The sequence below is a fragment of the Trichosurus vulpecula genome, chromosome 3 (assembly GCF_011100635.1).
Source record: "Trichosurus vulpecula isolate mTriVul1 chromosome 3, mTriVul1.pri, whole genome shotgun sequence".
Lineage (NCBI taxonomy): Eukaryota > Metazoa > Chordata > Mammalia > Diprotodontia > Phalangeridae > Trichosurus > Trichosurus vulpecula.
The window spans coordinates 106004552-106026134 of record NC_050575.1 but is presented as its reverse complement, the minus strand read 5'-3'; the positions used below and the strand labels follow the sequence as shown (position 1 = coordinate 106026134).

The following is a 21583-nucleotide window of genomic DNA, read 5'->3' as shown; positions in this document are numbered from 1 at the left end:
GGTCCATTTCCCACTTGTGTGATCTCTTTGGGATAAAACCCTAGAAATGGTATTGCTGGGTCGAAAGTTGTGCTCATTTTTATAGCCCTTTGGGCATAGTTCCAAATTGCTCTCCAGAATGGCTGGATCGGTTCACAATTGAACCAACAATGTGACAATGTTCCAATTTTCCCACATCCTCTCCAGCATTTATCATTTTCCAGTTTTGTCATTTTAGCCAATCTGACAGGAGAGATGTGGTACCTGAGAGTTGTTTTTATTTGCATTTCTCTAATCAATAATGATTTAGGGCATTTTTTCATATGTCTATAGATATCTTTAATTTATTCCTCTGAAAACTGCCTGTTCATATCCTTTGACCATTTCTCAATTGGGGAATGACTTGTATTCCCATAAATTTGGCTCAGTTAGCTGTGTATTTTAGATATGAGGCCTTTATCAGAGACACTGGTTGTAAAGATTTTCTCCCAATTTTCTGCTTTCTTCCTAATCTTGGTTGCATTTGCTTTGTTTATAGAAAAACTTTTCAATTTAACATAATAAAAATTATCCATTTTGCACTTTGTAATGTTCTCTACCTCTTGTTGGGTCATGAATTCTTCCCTTTCCCACAAATCTGACAGGTTAAACTATTCCTTGCTCTCCCAAATTGCTTATAGTATCAGCCTTTATTCCTAAATCATGAACCCATTTTGACTTTATTTTGGTATATGGTTTAAGATATTGGTCTATGCTCAGTTTCTGCCATATCATTTCCCAATTTTCCCAGCAGTTTTTGTGAAATAGTGAATTCTTAGCCCAAAAGCTGGATTCTTTGGGTTTATCGAAGAGCAGATTGCTATAGTCGCTGACTACTGCGTCTCGTGTGCCTAACCTATTCCACTGATCCACCACTCTGTTTCTTAGTCAGTACCAAGTAGTTTTGATGCCTACTGTTTTATAGTACAGTTTAGTATGTGGTATGGCTGGGCCACTTTCCCTCGCATTTCTTTTCATTAATTCCCTTGATATTCTGGACCTTTTGTTCTTCCAGATGAATTTTGTTATTATTTCATCCAGCTCTGTAAAATAATTTTTTGTAGTCTGATTAGTATGGCACTAAATAAATAAATTAATTTAGGTAAAATTGTCATTTTTTATTACATTAGCTCGGCCAAACCATGAGCAACTGATGTTTTTCTATTTATTTAGATCTGACTTTATTTGTGTGAAAATTGTTTAATAATTGTGTTCATATAGGCCTCGGGTTTGTCTTGGCAGGTAGAATTCCAAATATTTTATAGTGTCTACGGTAATTTTAAATGGAATTTCTCTTTCTGTCTCTTGCTGTTGGGCTTTATTAGTAATGAACAAGAATGCCGAGGATTTATGTGGGTTTTTTTTGTATCCTGCAACTTTGCTAAAGTTCTTTTTATTATTTCAAGTAGTTTTTTACTTGATTCTCTAGATTCTCTAAGTAAATCATCACATCATCTGCAAAGAGTGATAACTTAGTTTCTTCTTTGCCTATTCTAATTCCTTCAATTTCTTTTTCTTCTCTTATTGCTAAATCTAACATTTCTAGTACCAAATTGAATAATAGGGGTGATAATGGACATCCTTGTTTCACCCCTGATCTTACTGGGAGTCCATCTAGCTTATCCCCATTACATATAATGCTTGCTGATGGTTTTAGGTAGATGCTGCTTATAATTTTAAGTAAGCCTCCATTTATTCCTATGCTTTCTAGTGTTTTTAATAGGAATGGGTACTATATTTTGTCAAAAGCTTTTTCTGAATCTATTGAGATAATCATATGGTTTTGTTGTTGATATGAACAATTATGCTGATGGCTTTCCTAATACTGAACCAGCCTTACCTTCCTGGAATAAATCCTACCCGGTCATAGTGCATTATTCTCATGATAAGCTGCTGCAATCTTTTTGCTAATATTTTATTTAAAATTTTTGCATCAATATTCATTAAGGAAATCGGTCTATAACTTTCCTTCTCTGTTTTGACTCTTCTTAGTTTAGGTATTAGTACCATATTTGTGTCATAAAAAGAATTTGGTAGGACTCCTTCTTCACCTCTTTTCCCAAATAGTCTATAAAGTATGGGAATTAATTGTTCTTTAAATGTTTGATAGAAATCACATGTAAAACCATCTGGTCCTGGAGATTTTTTCCTAGGGAGTTCATTGATGGCTTGCTCAATTTCTTTTTCTTAGATGGGGTCATTTAGGTATTTTACTTCCTCTTCTGTTAACCTAGGCAATTTATATTTTTGTAAATATTCATCCATTTCCCTCAGGTTGTCACATTTATGGGCATACAATTGGACAAAATAATTCCTAATTATTGTTTTAATTTCCTCTTCATTGGAAGTGAATTCACCCTTTTCATTTTTAATACTGGTAATTTGGTTTCCTTCTTTTTTTTAATCAAATTGACCAAAGGTTAATTGATTTTATTGATTTTTTTTCATAAAACCAGATCTTAGTTTTATTTATTAGTTCAATAGTTTTCTTGATTTCAATTTTATTAATCTCTCCTTTGGTTTCAGCATTTCTAATTTGGTATTTAATTGAAGATTTTCAATTTGTTCTTTTTCTAGCTTTTTCAGTTACATGCCCAATTAATTGAGCTCTTTTTTACCTATTTTATTCATGTAAGTATTTAGAAATATAAAACCTCCCCTAAGAACTGTTTTTGCTGCATCCTATAAGTTTTGGTATGTTGTCTCATTATTGTCATTCTCTTGAATGAAATTATTGTTTCTATAATTTGTTCTTTGATCCCCTCATTCTTTAGGATTAGATTATTTAGTTTCCAATTAATTTTTAGTTTATGTTTCCATGGTCCTTTATTACAAATAAGTTTAATTGCCTCATGATCTGAAAAGGATGCATTTAATATTTCTGCCTTTCTGCACTGGCTTGAGAAGTTTTTATGCCCTAGTACAGGGTCAATTTTTGAGTATGTGCCATGTACCACTGAGAAAAAGGTATATTCCTTTTCATCCCTATTCAGTTTTCTCCAGAGGTCTTTCATATTTACCTTTTCTAAAATTCTATTCACCTCCTTAACTTCTTTCTTGTTTATTTTGAGGTTAGATTTATCAAGTTCAGAGAAGGGGAGGTTGAGGTCCCTCACTAGTATAATTGTGCTATTTCTTCCTGTAACTCCCTTAACTTCTCCTCTAAGAATTTGGATGCTATACCACTTGGTACATATATGTTAAGTAATGATATTGCTTCATTGTCAATGGTGCCTTTTAGCAGGATATAGTGTCCTTCCTTATCTCTTTTAATTAGATCTATCTTTGCTTTTGTTTTGTCTGAGATTAGGATTGTTACCCCTGCTTTTTTTAACTTTAGCTGAAGCATAATATATTCTATTCCAGACTTTCACCTTTAGCCCCTGTTTCAAATGTGTTTCTTGTAAAGAACATATTATAGGATTATGGTTTTTAATCCATTCTACTATCTGCCTCCGTTTTATGGAAGAGTTCATCCCATTCACATTCACAGTTATGATTATTATGTGTGTCTTTTGCTCCATCCTATTTCCCCCCTCCCATTTATGCTTTTATTTCTCTCTTCTCCCTTCCACTCTTCAAAAAAGTTTTGCTTTTGACCACTGTCTTTCTCAATTTTCCCTCCCTAATAACACCCCTCCTTTATCTTACCCTTTTCCCTTTGCTACTTCTTCCCTCCCTTCTATCCATCCCTGTTTTCTTTCCCCTTTCCCCTCCTACTGCCTGTAGGACAAGTTTGATTTCTATACTTATCAGAGTATGTTATCCCCTCCTTGAACCAAATCCAATGAGAGTAAAGCTCAAACACTGCTTTTCTCCCTCCATGTTTTGTGCCTCTTCATCTGACATAATTTACCCTTTTCTACTTTCTCCTTGCCTTTTCTCCCAAAACAATCCCTTTGCATTCCTTAATTATGATTTTTATCATAACATCAGTTGCTTTATACTGACACCCTCAGTCTATGTTTATCCCTTTCAGTTGTCATAAGTGTACCATTCTCGAGAATGATATATAACATATATAAATCAATATAATCCTATATAAGCATGTAAACAATTTTCCCTTATTGAATAACATAGCTTTGTTTTTGTTGTTTTTTTCCCCCATTTACCTTTTTATGTCTCTCTTGAGTTTTGTATTTGAAGATCAAATTTTCCATTGAGCTCTGGCCTTTTATCAGGAAGATCTGGAATTCCCTTATTTCACTGAATGTCTATCTCCTTGCCTGAAAAATTATGCTCAGTTTTGCTGGGTAGTTGATCCCTCATTGAAGTCCAAGCTCCTTTGCCTTTCAGAATATCATATTCCAATTTTTCCTATCTTTTATTGTAGAAGCTGCAAGATCCTGCGTGATTCTGACTGTAGTTCTGCAATATTTGAATTGTCTCTTTTTGGCTGCTTACAGTATTTTCTCCTTGACCTGATAATTCTGGAATTTGGCTACAACATTCCTTGGAATTTTCAATTTGGAATCTCTTTCAGGGGATGATTGGTGGATTCTTTCAATGACTATTTACCCTCTGGTTCTAGGACCTTGGGACAATTTTCCTTAATGATTTCTTGGAAGATACTGTCCAGGCTCTTTTTAACATCATGGATTTCCAGTAGACCAAAAATTCTTAGATTATCTCCTGGATCTATTTTCCAGGTCAGTTGTTTTCTCAATCAGATATTTTATGTTTTCTTCTATTTTTTTCATTCTTTAGATTTTGTTTGAATGATTCTTGGTGTCTCATAGAGTCATTAGCTTCTACTTGTCCAATTCTAATTTTTAACACATTGTTTTCTTCATTGAGCTTCTGTATCTCCTTTTCCATTTGATTAATTTTACTTTTTAAGGAATTATTCTCCAATCATATTCTGAACATCCATAACCATTTCTCCAATTTTACTTTTTAAAGATTTGTTCTCTTCTTTTACCTCCCTAATTTGGTTTTTAAAATCCTCCTTGAGCTCTTCCAGGAATGCTTTTTGGGCTGGAGACCAGCTCATTATTCCCTTTTGAGGTTCCATATGTGGGTATAGAGTCAATGCTGTTCTCTTCTGAATGGGTATTTTGATCTTCCCTGTCTCCATAACAGGAATCAATAGTCTTTGGTTTTCTGGTCTGTTTTTTCGTGGTGTTTGTTTTTTCCCCCTGGCTTCTAAAGAGGATCTCTGCTTCTGGGGCTCACTGGCTTTATGTGCTGTGGCCTCTGGTTTCATGAGGTGTGAGGGAGGGGTGGTCTGGCTGCTGGAAGTCTCTTCTTCCCTTAGGGCTGCACTACAGCTTAGGTGGTCTCAGCAGTTGTCTGTGCTGGTGTCTGCTACTTCCCCTGGCTGTGCAAAGGCACGTCTAGGGTCCTGGTGTTGATGTTTGCCCTCCTGGGGCTCAGGAACTCCCTCTGTTCTGCTGAGGTGGGGCCTGCTGGGACACCTCTCTTCTGGCATGAGAATCCTTCTGCCACCACAAGAGGGGGATTCCCCAGCTTCCCAAGCTACAAGACTACTAAACCCCACTTCTGGCTCCTCTATTTCAGGGTTTCTCCTGAGGGAGTATTATTTGGGTGAGTAAGGGAGGGATGAGAGCCATTTTACCTGGTCATCATGGCTCCCAGAAGTTCAAGAGGGTGAGTTTCAAACCTTTAGACTGTGGGCTGGAGACCTCAGGGGTAGCTGCTCCCTCGGCCTCAGGCTCTGTGCTGGTGTCTCAGTAGCTCTGACAGACGCCTGTCCTGGGCTGAGAGGCCTGGGGATCATCACTGTAGCCAGTACTTCCACCCTGGGCCTGCTCCTGCTCCCGCATTTCACACACCCAGCCCTCTCCCAGACTGGCATGTTGGCTGGGTTCCTCTGCTGCTCCCGTTTGGTGCGGTCTTACTGTTCTGCGTGCCTGGCACTCCTGCCCCACTCGGTCTACTAGGGGCTTCTGACTGTCTCAAATCTGCTCAGATTCACTTTTTTTAGAGGTATCTTGAACTATGATATTCAGTAATTTTAAATTTTTAAAGAACTTTGTTTTTATAGTTTATATTATTTTGTAATAAACTTTAATAAGAAATATATTTTCTCATCCTCTACTGTTATGTTACATTAACAGATAAAAAATTTATTTTAAAATATTTTTACTGCACATTTCAATTGGGCTGGAAATGATTACCATATTTTATATAAAATAATAACTTTGAATAATGTGAATTTAAATAATGTGACCACAGGCTTTCTGATTCATACTAATTGAAACCTAACCTATATTTTTACATACAACTTGTTGGCTCCCCCATTAGAATAAATTAGAAAATAAGCTCCCTGAGAATAGGAATAGTTTCCTTCTTTGTACTTATATCCTCAGCACCTAGCATAGAACTTGGCACATATAGATGATTAATATTTATTGATTAATTGATTGATTGATAGGAGATGGTGGTGATCAACACTGTCCAGAGCTACAGAGAAGTAAAAAAGGATAAGGATTAAGGAAAGGCCATTGGACTTCATCATCAAGAAATCATTGGCAACTTTAGAGAAAGCAACTGCAGTTGGAAGCTAATTATTTAAATCCTTTATTTCTGAAGAGTGTTTTGTAGTTGTATTCTTATAATTTCAGTGTGTGTCTCAGTAAATGGATACCTAGATATTTTATACACTCTATAGGTATTTCAAATTGAATTTCTCTTTCCATCGCCCCCTGTTGGCTTTTTGTTGGCAATATACAGAAAGATTTGTGATTGCTGAAAGTTTATGTCCTTTTGAGTATAAGTTGGACTAAATGGCTACTGAGTTTCTTTTCAACTCTCAACTTCTATGATTCTGTAACCCTGTTACCTTACTAAAGATATTGTTTCAATTAACTTATAGGTGATTCTCTAAGGATTCTTTAGGTAAAACAATATATCATCTGACAAAAGCAATAATTTCATTTCTTTTTTGCCTATGTTTATCTCCTAATTTTTATCTTATTGCTATGGCTAGCATTTCTAGAACTATTATCAAGGAACGGTATGAAAATTGACCTCCTTGCTTTGCCTTTGATCTTACTAGAAAGGCCTCCAGAATTTTTTCCATTACAGATAATTCTAGTTCTTGTTAAATATAAAACCAACATATAAATAGGTTGGGGCAGCTAGGTGGTGCAGTGAGTAGAGCACCAGCCCTGGAGTCAGGAGGGCCTGAGTTCAAATCTGACCTCAGACACTTGATACACTTACCAGCTGTGTGATCTTGGGCAAGTCACTTAACCCCAATTGCCCTGCCTTCCCCTCTCAAAAAATTTTTTTAAAAAACAAACATACAAATAGGTATCCCTTGTTTTAAGAAAGCTTGTCTTCTACAATTAAAAACTAACAGAATTGATAAAATATAGCAGTAATTGATGTTACAAAGCTTGAAATAACTAAGTTAATTTGCATAATTCAATCAATTCAACAAATATTTATTAAGTAACAAATATTTATTAAGATCCAAGGATCTAGAGCCAGAGAGGATATCTAGTGCAATCCCCTCACCTCTCACATTACAGCTGTGAAAACTGAGACCCAAGGAAATTAAGTGACGACCAAAATTACACAGGGAGCTTTCCTGGTGGGATTTGAAATTACAACCTCTGACACGATAGCAAATATTTCTTCAACTCTACCATGATACCTTTATACTTCCAAGAAACTTAAATTCTATTTAATAACACTGTATACACAGTACTATTTTGTCCCAGGGGAGATACAGGTTTAGAGAACAGATATTAGATATTAGTGCTGGGTCTGGAGTCAGGAAGTCTTGAGTTTAAATCTGGCCTCAGATAATATCTATGAGACATTAGGCAAGTCATTTAACTTGTTTGCCTCGGTTTTTTCAACTGTAAAATGGGGATAATACTGACACCTATTTGCCAGGGTTGTGATGAAGATCAAATAAGATAACATTTGTAAGGTGCTTAGCATGCTACCTAGTACATAGCTGGTGCTTAATAAATGCTTGTTTCTTCCTTTCTAGATAAGATACAATTCTTCATAGGGTATTAGATTTAGAAGTAGAAGGGATTTTAGGGATCATATAGTCCAAACTCCTCTTACAAATGAGAAAACTGAGGCCTAGAAGGGAGAAGTGATGAACCCTAGGTCACAGAGCTAGTTAAGTAGGAGAATCAGAATTTAAACCCAGGTCCTTGGCTTCACCTCCAATGTACTTTCTATCTTACCATGATCAAGTTAATAGTCTAGAAAGGGAATAAACCATGAAAGAGGTAACTATATCATGTAATATTTCCAGTTAAGTGCATCAGAGGAAATAAAATGCTATATGAGTTCTGAGGGAAATAATTGTTATCAAGAGGAAGAATCAAGAAAAAAAAAGAATCAAGCTGACTGAGGAGGCAAATGACAAGCAGAATAAAGTGTAGCATTTATCAGACAGCGAGATGGTAAAGTAAGGAATTATATTATAACTCTTCTTCAATACTTAATAGAGTTGTAATTCTATCAATGTAGTACTTCCTCTGAATTGGTACAAGTTACAATTTATCCATGTCCTTTTACCGGGCAAATTTTATTTGTATTTTCCCACAATTCCTTTGTCTGGTTCCTTACCACATGATTGACCCACCTACTTTTTAAATCATACATTTAATAATAATATCCCTTATGCCACATCTCAAGTGTTGGTTATCCTTAGAAATATGCTATAAGGTGCTTCTGCCTACCATCCATCTCTATACTGTCTTTCGGGTCACTCAAAGCTTCAATTCATTAGAGACCATGGGTAGACTGTGTGTTCCAAGATTAGCAATCATATACTATCACTGGAATAACATGACCTTTTTTTGAAAAAACCAAAAAGATGGGCTTTGGGTAGGAGAGCAGCTTGGTAGTGTTAGAGCACTACATAATTCCCGAAATGCAATCTAGCCCACTTTCTTCCTGCTTTTCGATCCGAGGCACAACTCGTTGTCCATCTTGCAATGTGCCCCAAATATAGCCTGCCCATTCAACTACATGCCACAGGCTGAACACAAGGCATTTAAAAAAAACTATTTCATTTTTCCCTGTATTGATTGTTAGGCTATTCTTCTGAATAACGATTGGATTATCAATCTGGAACTGAAAGGGATGTCAGCAGCCCTCTGGTCTAAAACCCCTCATTTTGAGATGAGGAAACTGAGAAACAATGAGTTTGAAAGGACTTGTCCAAAATCACAAAGGGGAAAAAGTGCCAGAAGTAGAATCAAACATAGGTTATCTCATTATAGGGCCAGCATCCTTTCCACTATACCATGTTACCTCCCTAATTAAACTGAATTTCTTCACTATTTTCTCCACTATTATTCTGTTTTGCAGGATCCTTTCATTCCTACATTCCTTTTTTTGTATTCTCTGTATTCTTTTCAAGTGGAATTCAAATAACAGAGTACATGTGTCAGAGTACATATTGAATTCTTTTGTGATTCTTCCAAGAGATTTCGGTCACTTTTCTCACCCGTTCACTCAGAACTAGAAAACTAGAGCTGTCTGGGCATGATATTTTTGTCTGTATTGACCTCTAAGTTTATGTGAACAACAGGATGGCAGACTAGACATTTTCTGCAATCCCCATGATCTTTCATACCTCCCCAAAACAGAAATTATGTGCCAAATATAAAGCAACTTCAGCTGTTTCCATGGTCTAAGACACTCAGAATCCAAGAAAAGACAAAAAAGCCACCCAAACTCAGGAACTGATCACTGACCCAGGCTCAATCAGGGTCCCTCCCCCACCTTCCATGCTACTAGCAATGAGGCTGCACTCGCAGACCCAAGAACACAACACGATCTTACAACAAAGCACACTCCTGCCCTCTCTCACTCTTTCTAGTATTGTAAAGACCCTGGCTCCAAGCTACAAAAGTTTGCTTGGACTTCAACAGCCAGCTTGACTGCAGCCCTTCAGGAGCAAAAGCCTGCTGAGGGCTGCAAATCTCTGAAGTGATGGTGCTGGGGAAAGCAGGCTCTGAATTTCTAGCACCAGCAAGCTCTTAACTGCTGGTGCTGCACCAGAGAACTGAGAAACAGTGGGAGAGGTCACCAGGATAGGATATGTATGTGGGGAGTTGTGCAGCACTCCACCAAGCCTTAGAGAAAGAGCACAGATCCAGCTGGGACCATTTCTGACCACCCAAAAGTCAGCTGGGGCAGAGACCAATAGGCTAGTGAACAATCAGGCCACAATCAGAGGGCAGAGAGACAGAAAGTGAGTGATAAGGAAAATAAGTGTTTGGGAATGTGGTGGGGACGGGTGTTGGAGGGAGAGGATTGAAGGTACCAAAGATTTCAGACCCTGAATACAAACAGATAAATCAACAAGAAAAACAGAAGGAAATATGACCTTCAGATCTAGTAAAGGAGTTCAGGCATCTATGAATAAAGTCTGCAAAATGAGGGAAAATGATCCAACACTTGAGGAGACAGAAGACCCTGTGAAATTTAAGGAAAACATGAAACCACAAAATGCTGTTCCTGAATGGTTTAAAGGAGAAATGAGAATTGTGAGAGCAGATTTTATGTCCTGAACATCAAAAATAATGAGAACAGAAAAATTGGAATCTATAATAGCAGGCCTCACCAAAGAAACAAAAGAAAGAACAATGGATTGAATGCAAATACACAGAAGTGAAGTACAACCTAGAGGATGAGAAGTAAAAAAGAATATTAAAAGAAAATAAGTTCACTATGCAAGCAAAACATATGGATCTTGAAGACAAGATGCATAGACACAACCTAAAGATCATAGGTCTCCCAGAAGAAGATGATAAGGCAAAAAACCTCAACATAAGGTTGGAAATAAGCAGAGAAGAAAACTGCCCAGAACTTCTGAACACAGAAAATGAAATTCCAAAGAATTCACAGATCACCTCCACAAAAACAGTCAAAAACAAAAACACCAAAACACAAGGCAGCAAACTCCAAGACACAGAGTGGTTAAATTTAACAATTCAATTCAGAAACCAGTCCTGCGAATCACCAGGAAAAAGACCTTCAGATACAAAGCATAGAGCATTTGAATAATACAATGCTATTCTGTGCCCATTAGTAAAAGGAAAGGGGTATGGAAAAATGTGTTCCAAAGAGCAATGGAGCTCAGGATACCATCCAGAGTGACCTATCCTGTAAATCTGAACTTAATCACAAAGGACAAAAGATGAACATTCAAAAATAAAGAAGAGTTTGAAAAGCTTTTAGAAAGAAAAACAGAACTGAAGCGATTATTTAGTTCTTGAACATCCTAAACAACAGAATTGGAGGAATGAATAAATGGAGAAAGCAACAGCAAAGGAGTCAGACAGAAAGATCAGTAAGAGATATTCTTTCTAAATGGACACAAGGAGACAAGGGTAAAGGTAGAGAAATCTGGTAGAGGTAACAGTAAAAAGGCAGACAGGGGGCATTATAGACAAAACTTGACAATACATTAATGCTTATTCTGTGGGACTACATTACAACATGGGAGGAAATATGAAAGCGGAAGCAGGATGAAAGAGAAGAGTGAGTGATAAGCCAGGGTCAGATCAAGCAATGATGGGAAAGTCACCTCTGTGGTCTCAAAGAAGAGCCTCAAGGGGAGTGGGTGAAAAGGAGGGTGAAAGACTCAAAAAGGCAGGAAAGAAAGGAGGTCTTACTTAGTAGGTGGGAGGGGTTCTACTGCTGAAATATCTTATGGGTGAAGTGAGATGTAGATCTTACACTGGATAAGACCTGAATAATTTGGTGCCTGAAAACTCTACTTGTCTTGGGAGGGGAAAGGGTGTTGGAACTCTAGGGGGCAACTGGCACCTGTAGGATTGGGAGAATACAGACACACCGAGGAGATTTCTAGGCAAATGCAGGGAAAAGAAGGCTAGTGAAACAAATTAGTGGTGGGGAGGGGGCCTACCATGGGGCAGCATCCTTTCTGACACTTTCAATAATTGGCATCGTTCTTACCGGCACAATAGAAAAGGGGAATCCATAAGGGTAAGCCCTACAAGGCAGAGGCAAAAAGCAGCTAGAGGGCAGAGCCTAGAATGGATATCTTAGAACCCTTGATGTATACAGAATACAGAGAAAAGAGAGAGAGACCAAATGATTAAAAGGGGCATGAATCAGAGAATAACAATAAGGATCTAGAATAAACAGAAAATTCCAGGGAATTAGCAAAGATACTAATTGAGATGACTAATGCCTTCAGCAAAGCTGCAGGCTACCACATAAATTCTTGAAAAGCAATAGCATTTCTATAGAATAATAACAAAAGAAGCATTAATAGAAAGGGAAATCTCATTACAAATAACTGAAAATTTAACAAAATATCTGGGAATCAACCAACCAAAGCACACTTATATAGATATAGAGATTAAATTACAAAGATTCTGAAGTATTCTATAAATGAAACCTACCTTGATTATGACAAAGAGATTAACTTCCAGGACTATGGAGCGATCCCACTCACACTCCTGGCTGGCTCTCTCTCCATTTGGTATTGACACCAGATCCTGAGAGTACAAGGGCCAATACCAGTTCAGGTCACCCAAATGGGATAATTGCTTAATTAATGTTGAGACCACTGAAGGTGGATCTGGAGGAAAGACTGACTAGGGCAGGTCCTGCAGCCTCCCTTCTTCAAGCACTGTGAGGATAACTAGGCCTAGAGCCTTTCCCCCCTCCAGCAATTCAAAGTAGCAGTATGGACAGCGCTGGTTACACGCTGAGTAATCCCAAGCACTTGCTGAGCGTGGCTTCTGACCAAGAAAGATCTGTTAGGAAATCCATAAGAGCTTCAACTAGTGAGATGACTAATTGACAGCTGTGCTTTCTGTCTCTATGCACAGTTGCTAAAGAAGGGAGAACAGCAGAACAGAGCTGCCCTCTTCCAAAACGGGCCTCAGCCCATTCCTAGGCTATGATGCAGGAGAGAAGGCAGCTCTAAACAATAGGATAATGAATCGACATTGTTAGATAGTTAAGATCTTCATCCTGGGCCCCTCAGAAGTCACCTTCCCAACCCAAGACCCTTGGGAAGCCCAGTTCCCCAATCTGATGGCTTTAGTTAACCCAATCACTATGAGCCTGTACACACAGGTATTCTTCTCTCCTATTGTGCTCTCTGATGATACTGTAAAAACAACCAGCTCTCTGTCCCCATCTCTATTGTTCAGGACTAGAGGACATGAGTAGAAAGAAAGGGCAACAGACAAGAATGATATTCACATCTTTGCTATTGTGTCCAGTTTTTATATGAAATAAATCATTCTGCATGTTGGGGGATAAACAAAGATGTCCAATAGGCAGTTGGAGATGCAAATTAGAAGCCAGGAAGAAGAGGGCAGATAAGTAAATCTGAGGATTATTTGCATCTAGATGATAACTGAATCTATGTGAGCTGACGAGATCATCAAACAAAATAATATAATGGAAGAAGAGAAGAGGACCCGGGACAGTCTTGGGAGAGAGTTACGTTTAGCAGATTGAGCCTTTATGAAGATCTCCAGAAGGAGTAATAAGAGGAGAATCAGGAGAGCAAATGCCATGAAAACCTAAAGAGAAGAGAATATCAAGGAGAAGAGGTGATATTGTCAAAAACTCTAGAAGTGACATGAAGAATGAGGATTGAGAAAAGGCCATAAGAATTGGCCATTAAGAGATCCATGGCAACTTTGGAGAAACCAGTTTCTCCTCAATGATGAAGCTAGAAATCAGATCTAAGTTCAAGTTATTTCATAGACATTTGCTAGCCACATGAACCTGGTCAAATCACTTAACCTTTCTTAATTTCAGATTCCTCATCAGCAAAATGGGGCTAATAGCACTTATTTAACAGGGTTATTACTAGGATCAAATAAGACAAAGTGATTTTTAAAAAATGCTTTGCAAACCTTAAAAGCATTATATAAGTATATTAGTACATGTTGTTCTATGGTGATTTGCAGTATATTAGGGTAAGACATTCATCAATTGCTCACCTTTGCAATAAAATTCCTAAAAAGAGCTTGTCTACATGATCTTTATTGTTATTCTTTTAATTTTTATTATAAAATTAATCATCAACCAATATGAAAATTTCCATACATAAAGAATAAAACAAATCTCATTGAGAAATTGCTATAATATTCTGGGGCTTAATATAATCAGTACAGTATCACCCGCAAACAAAAACTGGAGGATTCTTCTGTCTATATATGGAATGGCTTTCAATTTAGGCATTACACATCCTCTTTGAAAATAGTATATATCTTTAGCAAACATACATTCCTTGGTTTTTGCCTTGCTTAATATTAATAATCATAAAATCATGGAACAATGACATCTCTGTTGATTTCATAAAGGAATTCTGTATGATCTTAATATATGCTTGAGAGACTCCTTATAGGAGAAATGTCTTTAAGTTTTGTTTTAAGGCCTTTATGTTTCAGGTTCCACTATAAATATTTTCTCCAAAGAACTACGACATATTTGATGGTTTAACAAAATGAATAATATTCTTATATGTGGAGTGAAATAATTTTCTCTGGGATTCTTTTGCCAATTGCTTATAGTCTTAGCCACTTCACTATAATGGGAAACTTGGGAATATAACATCCTCAAAATAATTTGCAGAAGCTTGCCTGACCTATTTTGTATTTTAATCTAGGATACTTTTGATATATAGGTAAATCATTCTCATAAAGATTTTTATAAAAATCAGAAGTTAGGTATATAAGTTGATAGTTACTGATCTTTTGGTCAGCTAATTCATTGGAGGGGTACTCATATACGTATTTTTTTCACTCTGGTATTTTAATTTTGGCATCTTTCCCTGTTTATCTTATAGAGTAATCCCTTAATGCTTTCAAGATTGTTACTTACAACATAGATTTCTTTTTGAAAAAATTTTTTATTGATGTCTTTTGTTTTTTACATTTTAGTCATTTCTCAATACATACTCCGCCCCACCCAAATGAACCTTCCTATGCAATATAGAAAAAAAAAATTTCAGCAAAACCAACCAACAATGACTACCTTTGACAACATATTTAACATTTTGCATCCATAGTCCTCACCTCTCCGTTTGTTTGATCCTCTGTTCTCTGGGACTAAGGTTAGTCATAATAATTTACAATTCAGCTGCTTTTCAGTATTTTTTCTTTTACATTACTGTAGTTGTGTACGCTGTTCTACAAATACCGATTACTCTCTATCAGTTCAGAGAAATTTTCTCATTCTTCTCTGAATTTTTCATAGCATAACAATATTTTATTACATCACACTTACAGAATAGATGCCACCAGGTTTTACTTGGTCTAGTCTAGCAACTTTTTTTATTTTCCCTAAGTGTCATTTATGTTTTTTCTTATCACATACATCGAGGACTAAGGCATCAGGGTCCAAATGTTATGGTTATTCTGTCATACTGATGAAAATAGATTATAGAAACACTGACAAACCTGTTCTATTTGTTGTCTTTATGTCAGTTTCATCCATGAATGCTACTGGGATGGCGTAGCTCATGGTGGGATGTAGAGGGAAGTTTCAAACCAAGATTTCTGTAGACCTGATTTTTGCTTCCACTGTTTTCCTGTTTTAAAAGGCAATACCACTTGTCATCTTCCTTCGTCTTCTTACATGTATTATTCTAAATCAGCATTTCTCTTGGCTGCCATCTCTCAACATTTAGCAAGGAAATGGTCTTTTTAGCCAAGGAGATTTCTGGGCTTTCTTGGCCTCTTTTACTATGACTACTGTTTTATATCAAAGTTTTCTAGGAAATGGCAATGACAATCAATATTTTGGGTTTTTTTTCCACTTCCTAAAACTTTTTTGGTATTGAATGCTCATTTTAACTGATCAGGTTAAAGCTACTAACATTGTTCAAAGTGTCTTTTAAAAAAATCATCTTTAGTTTTTTTTCTAACTTGATGATTTTGACCTTTACTCCAATTAATAAACATTTATTAAGCACCTACTATGTGTCAGGCATTGTGTTAAGATCTGGGAATACAAAAAGAAGCAAAAGACAGTCCCCATGAAAACTGGAAAGCAGTTTGGCAGAAACTAGGTATCTCAGGGTGATATCATAAGCAAATTAGGGGAGCATGGAACATTTTATCTGTAAGATCTATGATAAGGGAAGAATTTATAACCAAATCAGAGAAAGAGAGCATTACAGGATGTAAAATGGCTAATTTTGATTATATGAAATTAAAAAGGGTTTGCACAAACAAAACCAATGCAGCCAAGATTAGAAAGACAGCAAGAAACTGGGGGAAACATTTATAGTAAATTTCTCTGATAAAGGCCTCATTTCTCAAATATATAGAGAATACAGTCAAATTTATGTGAATATAAATCATTCTCCAACTCATAAATGGTCAAAGGATATGAAGAGGTTGTTTCCAGAAGAATAAATGAAAACTATCTATAGTCATATGAAAAAATGCTCTAAGTCACTATTAATTAAAGAAATGCAAATTAAAACAACTCTGAGGTACCACCTCATACCTATTAGATTGGTTAATATGACAGAGAGGGAAAATGACAAATGTTGGAAAAGATATGAAAAAATTGGGACACTGTTAGTGGAGTTGTGAACTAATCCAACCATTCTGGAGAGTAATTAGGAACTATCCCCAAAGGATTATAAAACTGTGCCTTTGATACCCTTTAACCTAGCAATACTACTACGAGGTCTGTATTCGAAAGAAATTTTTAAAAAGTGAAAAAGGACCTACATGTACAAAACTTACAACAGCTCTTTTTGTGGTGGCAAAGAACTAGAAATTGAGGGGATGCCCATCAATTGGATTGTGATGGAATACTATTGTGCTACAAGAAATGATTAGCAGGATGGGTTCAGGAAAAACCTGGGAACACTTATAAGAACTAATGGAAAGTGAAGTGAGTAGAAGCAGGAGACCACTGTACACAGTTAAAGAAATATTCTGCAATTATCAGCTGTGAATGACTTAGCTATTCTTAGCAATACGATGATCCAAGACAATTCTGTAGGACTGATGATGAAAAATACTATCCACCTCCAAACAAAGAACTGTGGAGTCTGAATGCAGATTGAAGCGCATGTTTTAAAACACATTATTTATTCTTTTTTGGGGGGGGGCTGTTTTCTCTTTTGTAACTTGGCTAATATAGGAATATGTTTTGCATGACTGTACATGTATAAACTATATCAAGTTGCTTGCCTTCTTAAGGAAGGGAGAGGGGAGGGAACTCAAAATTTTAAAAATGATTGTTAAAAATTGTTTTTATATGTAATCGAGAAAAAAATAAATTAAAAAATATTTTTAAAAAGACAGTCCCTGCCCTCAAGGAGCTCACAATCTAATGGGGCAGATAACAATTATATACTAACAAGCTGTATATAGGATAAATAGGAAATAATTAAGAGAGGGAAAGCATTAGAAATAAGAGAGGTTAGGAAAGGCTTCCTGTAGAAGATGAGATTTTAGCTGGGACGTAAAGGAAACGAGGGTAGGTAGAGATGAGAAGGGAGAGAATTCTGGTCATGTGGTGGATGGCCTGAGAAAATTTCTGGCACTGAAAGATGGAATGTCTTGTTTGCAGAAGAGCAAAGAGGCCAATGTCACTGGACTGAAGAGTACTTGGTGAGAATAAGGTGTAAAAAGAATGGAAAAGTAGAAAGGAGCTAGGTTATTACAGGCTTTGAATGCCATAAAGAGGATTCTGCATTTGATTCCAGGGGTAATAGGGAACCACTGGGCTTTATTGTATAGAGGGGATATATGTGACATAGGTAGAAATACACTTTAGGAAAATCACTTTAGAGACTGAATATGAGGTACTGGAGTGGGGAGAGGCTTGAGGCTGGCAGACCAACTAACAGGGTCTTGCAATAGTTCCAGGCATGAAATGATGCAACAGAATGGTGGCAGTGTCAGAAGAGAGAAGGGGAATATTGGAGAGATGTTGCAAAGGTGAAATCAATAGACCCTGGCAACAACAGATTGGATACGTGAGGAGTTGAAGACAACTCCTAGGTTTTGAGTCTGAGGATGTGATGCCCTCTACACTAAGAGAGAAGGTAGGAGGTAGGGAGAGTTTAGGGAGAAAGATAATGAGTTGTGTAAAAGATTTGATTACATATAGCTAGCCAATTCTAATATGTCTCTAACATCAATATCTATCTGTTTCCATAAAGTATATCATATATTTCATTTTTTTGGGAAGTTTTCCAGTGCTCATCATATCTCAACCTTTCAATTCTCCTTTAGAAGGCATTCATGACACAGGAGTGAGACTTCTTAGTGATCTACAGGGTTTTGGCCCCTTTAATTTTTTAACTTTTATTTATCAAGCATTTTTCCCCTCTCCTTGTCATCAACTGAAAAGAAAAAAACCTACTACCATATATATATGTACATATATATATATGCATTATATATATAAAAGCAAAATAAATTCTCACATTGGTCATATAAAAATGCATGGCTTATTTTGCATCTTAAGTTCACCCATCTTTCTGTTAGTTGGTGGGGTAGCAGCCTGGGCCAAAGGTTTATAGTTCAGTGACTCTTTGGGGCATAGTTCAAAATTCCCTTCCAGAAGGGCTAGACTAATTCACTGCTCCACCAACATGGCACTAATGTTCCAGTTTTCCCACAGCCCCTGCAACATTTGTCACTTTTGTTCTCAAACTTGAGCCATAAAATTATAGTTATAGAGAGCCATAAAATTCTATTTTAAAACTTCATCATGGCATGGAGGTGACCCTGGGTTTTTGAAGGCTGTATCAGTAAAACATAAGCTCTGATGGATTCTAGTAGCTCAAATAGCTTCAAGTATGGTCTATAGTCTGTTTTGCAAGAACAGCCTAGCTAAGTACAGAAGGCTCATCAACTGTAGATTGGCTATGAGTCTGCTGACTGGTCTCCTTACCTCGTCTTCTAATTCCATTTGATCTTATACTCAGTTTTCAAACTGATGGTCATCTACCTGAGAGCCTGTATGGCTTCAGAAAGGGCAGAGGAATGGTCAGTATGGTGTTTGCTGCCTGGCAACTCCAAGAGACATACCAAGAGCAGAACAGAGGTCTGTTACATGACATTTCTAGATCTGACCCTTTGATATTTTCACTCCAAGGGCTTATAGAAAATTATGTCAAAATTTGGTTGCCCAGAGAAGTTCACCAGTATTGTATGTCAATTTCATGATGGCAGGCTTGCCTGGGTTCTGGACAATGGACGATGCTCTTGCACTTTCCCAGTCATCAATACAGTGAAACAAGGCTGTGTGCTTGCTCCCATGCTTTTTAGCATGATGTTTTCAAGGATGTTGTCAAACACCTTCAATGAGGATGAACACAGCATCAAAGTCATCTACTGCACTAATCATAAATTCTTCAACTTGAAAAGGCTACAAGCCAAGACCAAAGCGGAGGGAGTGTTGGTGCATGATTTTCTGTTTGCAGATGACTGTGCAGTCAATGCAGCCTCTGAAGTTGAGATGCAACAAAATATGGAACAATTCTCTGCTGCTTGTGCTAATTTTGGCCTAACAATTAATACCAAGAAAATACAGGTGCTTCATCAGACAGCACCACACCATCCATACGTGGAATCACTGGTTACAGCAATGGAGAAGTTCTGAATGCTATGGATAAGTACACTTACCTTGGCAGTAATACTTTCTAGGGAGGTACACATTGATAATGAGGTTGACGCATGCCTTGCCAGAACTAGCTCACTGTTTGGGGAGCTCTGAGGGAAAGTGTGGGAGAGAAGAGTTATTAGACTGACTACCAAACTGAAGGTCTACAGAGCTGTCATGTTGACTTCATTGTTGTATGCCTGTGAAATCTTGACAACATAGCAATGGCATGCCAGGAAACTGAATCACTTCCATTTGAATTATCTTAGGAAGATTCTGAAGATCAGTTGGCAGATAAGATACCAGACAATGAGGTCTTTTCTTGGATTAACTGCTAAGCATTCAAACTCTACTGCAAAGAATGCAACTACGATCAGGTTGGCTGTGTTGTCTGAATGCCAAATGTATGCTTACCAAAAAGACTATTTTATGGAGAACTCACACAGGGCAAGTGTTCACATGGTGGTCAGAAGAAGCCATACAAGGACACTCTCAAGGTCCCTCTTAAGAACTTTGGAAATGATTTTGTGACATGCGAGACACTGGCACGGGACCGAACTGAAGTAGCTCCAAAGAAACACAGATGTGCAAATTTAGAGAATACACCCCAAATGTTCACATGGACTATGTATGCCCAATTTGTGGGAGAGCATTCCAAGCTTGTACTGATCTGATCAGTCACAGCTGAATGCACTGTAACATGACTCTAACATAGTGATGTCATTTTGGTTCTCTTCAAGAATGAAGGACAACAACCAACCAACTCCCCAAAGTATACCTGACCTTTTCATCTGCCCTGAAACTGAACCTTTTTATGTAGGATATCTGCCCTAATTAGAATATGTGCTCCTTGAGAATAGGGATTGTATTGTTTTCTATTTGGATCCCCCCAGTGCTCAGCATAATATCTGATACATAATATACACATAGTAAGTGCTAAATAAATGTTTCTTCATGCCACCACACAACTGATTGAAGGATGTAGCATAAGATTCTACTGTGCTTATTGCTTTAATTTTAAAAAAGCATTTGATTTGGTATAAGAAAAAAGCACCTTAAAGACTCTCTTCCAACAAAGTGTCATCCAAAAATATGTTCAGATCATTCAAAATTCCTTAGAAGATGTAAGTAACTACAGAGATAACATTGCTCAGTGACCCTTTGATCACAAACATAAGGTGAGGTATAAAACATAGGGATGTATGTTTGCCAAAAGTGTTTGCCACTATGATGGAGGAGATCCAGTGCAGGCCACGCTGAAGAAGGATTTCCTTTAGATAGTGATGTCCTCTAGATGTTACATCAAATACACAGTATTATAAGGACTCCTGTAAGAGTTCTGTAAGCCCTCAAAACCTTGACCATCCACAAAGGAAAAATCAAGTGAATAGAAAATGTCTATTGCTCAGGTGATGACATGTAATTTATCTAGACATTCCATAAAACTTCTTCATCAGTATATACATCAGGACAGACAGTACACATAGAAAATAGGTTGGGCCAAGAATTAAATAAAAAGAGAGCAAGCTAGATTTCCTTTAGGAAATTACAAAGCTCCTTTAATGACCCCAAATTTCTTCCAGAAACAAAGGCCCATGTTCTTAATATCAATATTCTATTGGTGTTATGTAACTGTGAGGCAAGAAACACAATAGTCTTCAAAGCACTGAGAATAAATAATGAGTACGGCACTGCGCCCCCCCAACACATACATACACCATGGCTGACTACAACGTAAATGCAAAGGGACAAAAATACAGACTGAACACTGTGTAATTCTAATGACCAAGTATAGTCCCAAAGAAGAAAGATGAAGAAAATGCACCTCCTCACCATTGTAGAAATGGAAGGCTATGGGTATAGAATTCTGCATACACTGCCAGACACTACTGGTATATACTGGTCAGTTTTGTTGAACTATTTTTTCCCCTCTTTCCTTTTAAAACTCTGTTATGAGGGAAAGCCCCCCGGGTAGAGAAATAGG

The 21583-nt window shown here is 37.2% G+C and overlaps 1 protein-coding gene across 1 annotated transcript in view; it reads right to left on the bottom strand.

Annotated features, from left to right (window-relative positions):
* Window positions 1-21583, bottom strand: part of ZHX3 (zinc fingers and homeoboxes 3) — a 167185-nt gene that overhangs the window by 63545 nt on the left and 82057 nt on the right. The gene's annotated exons all lie outside the window — the stretch shown is intronic.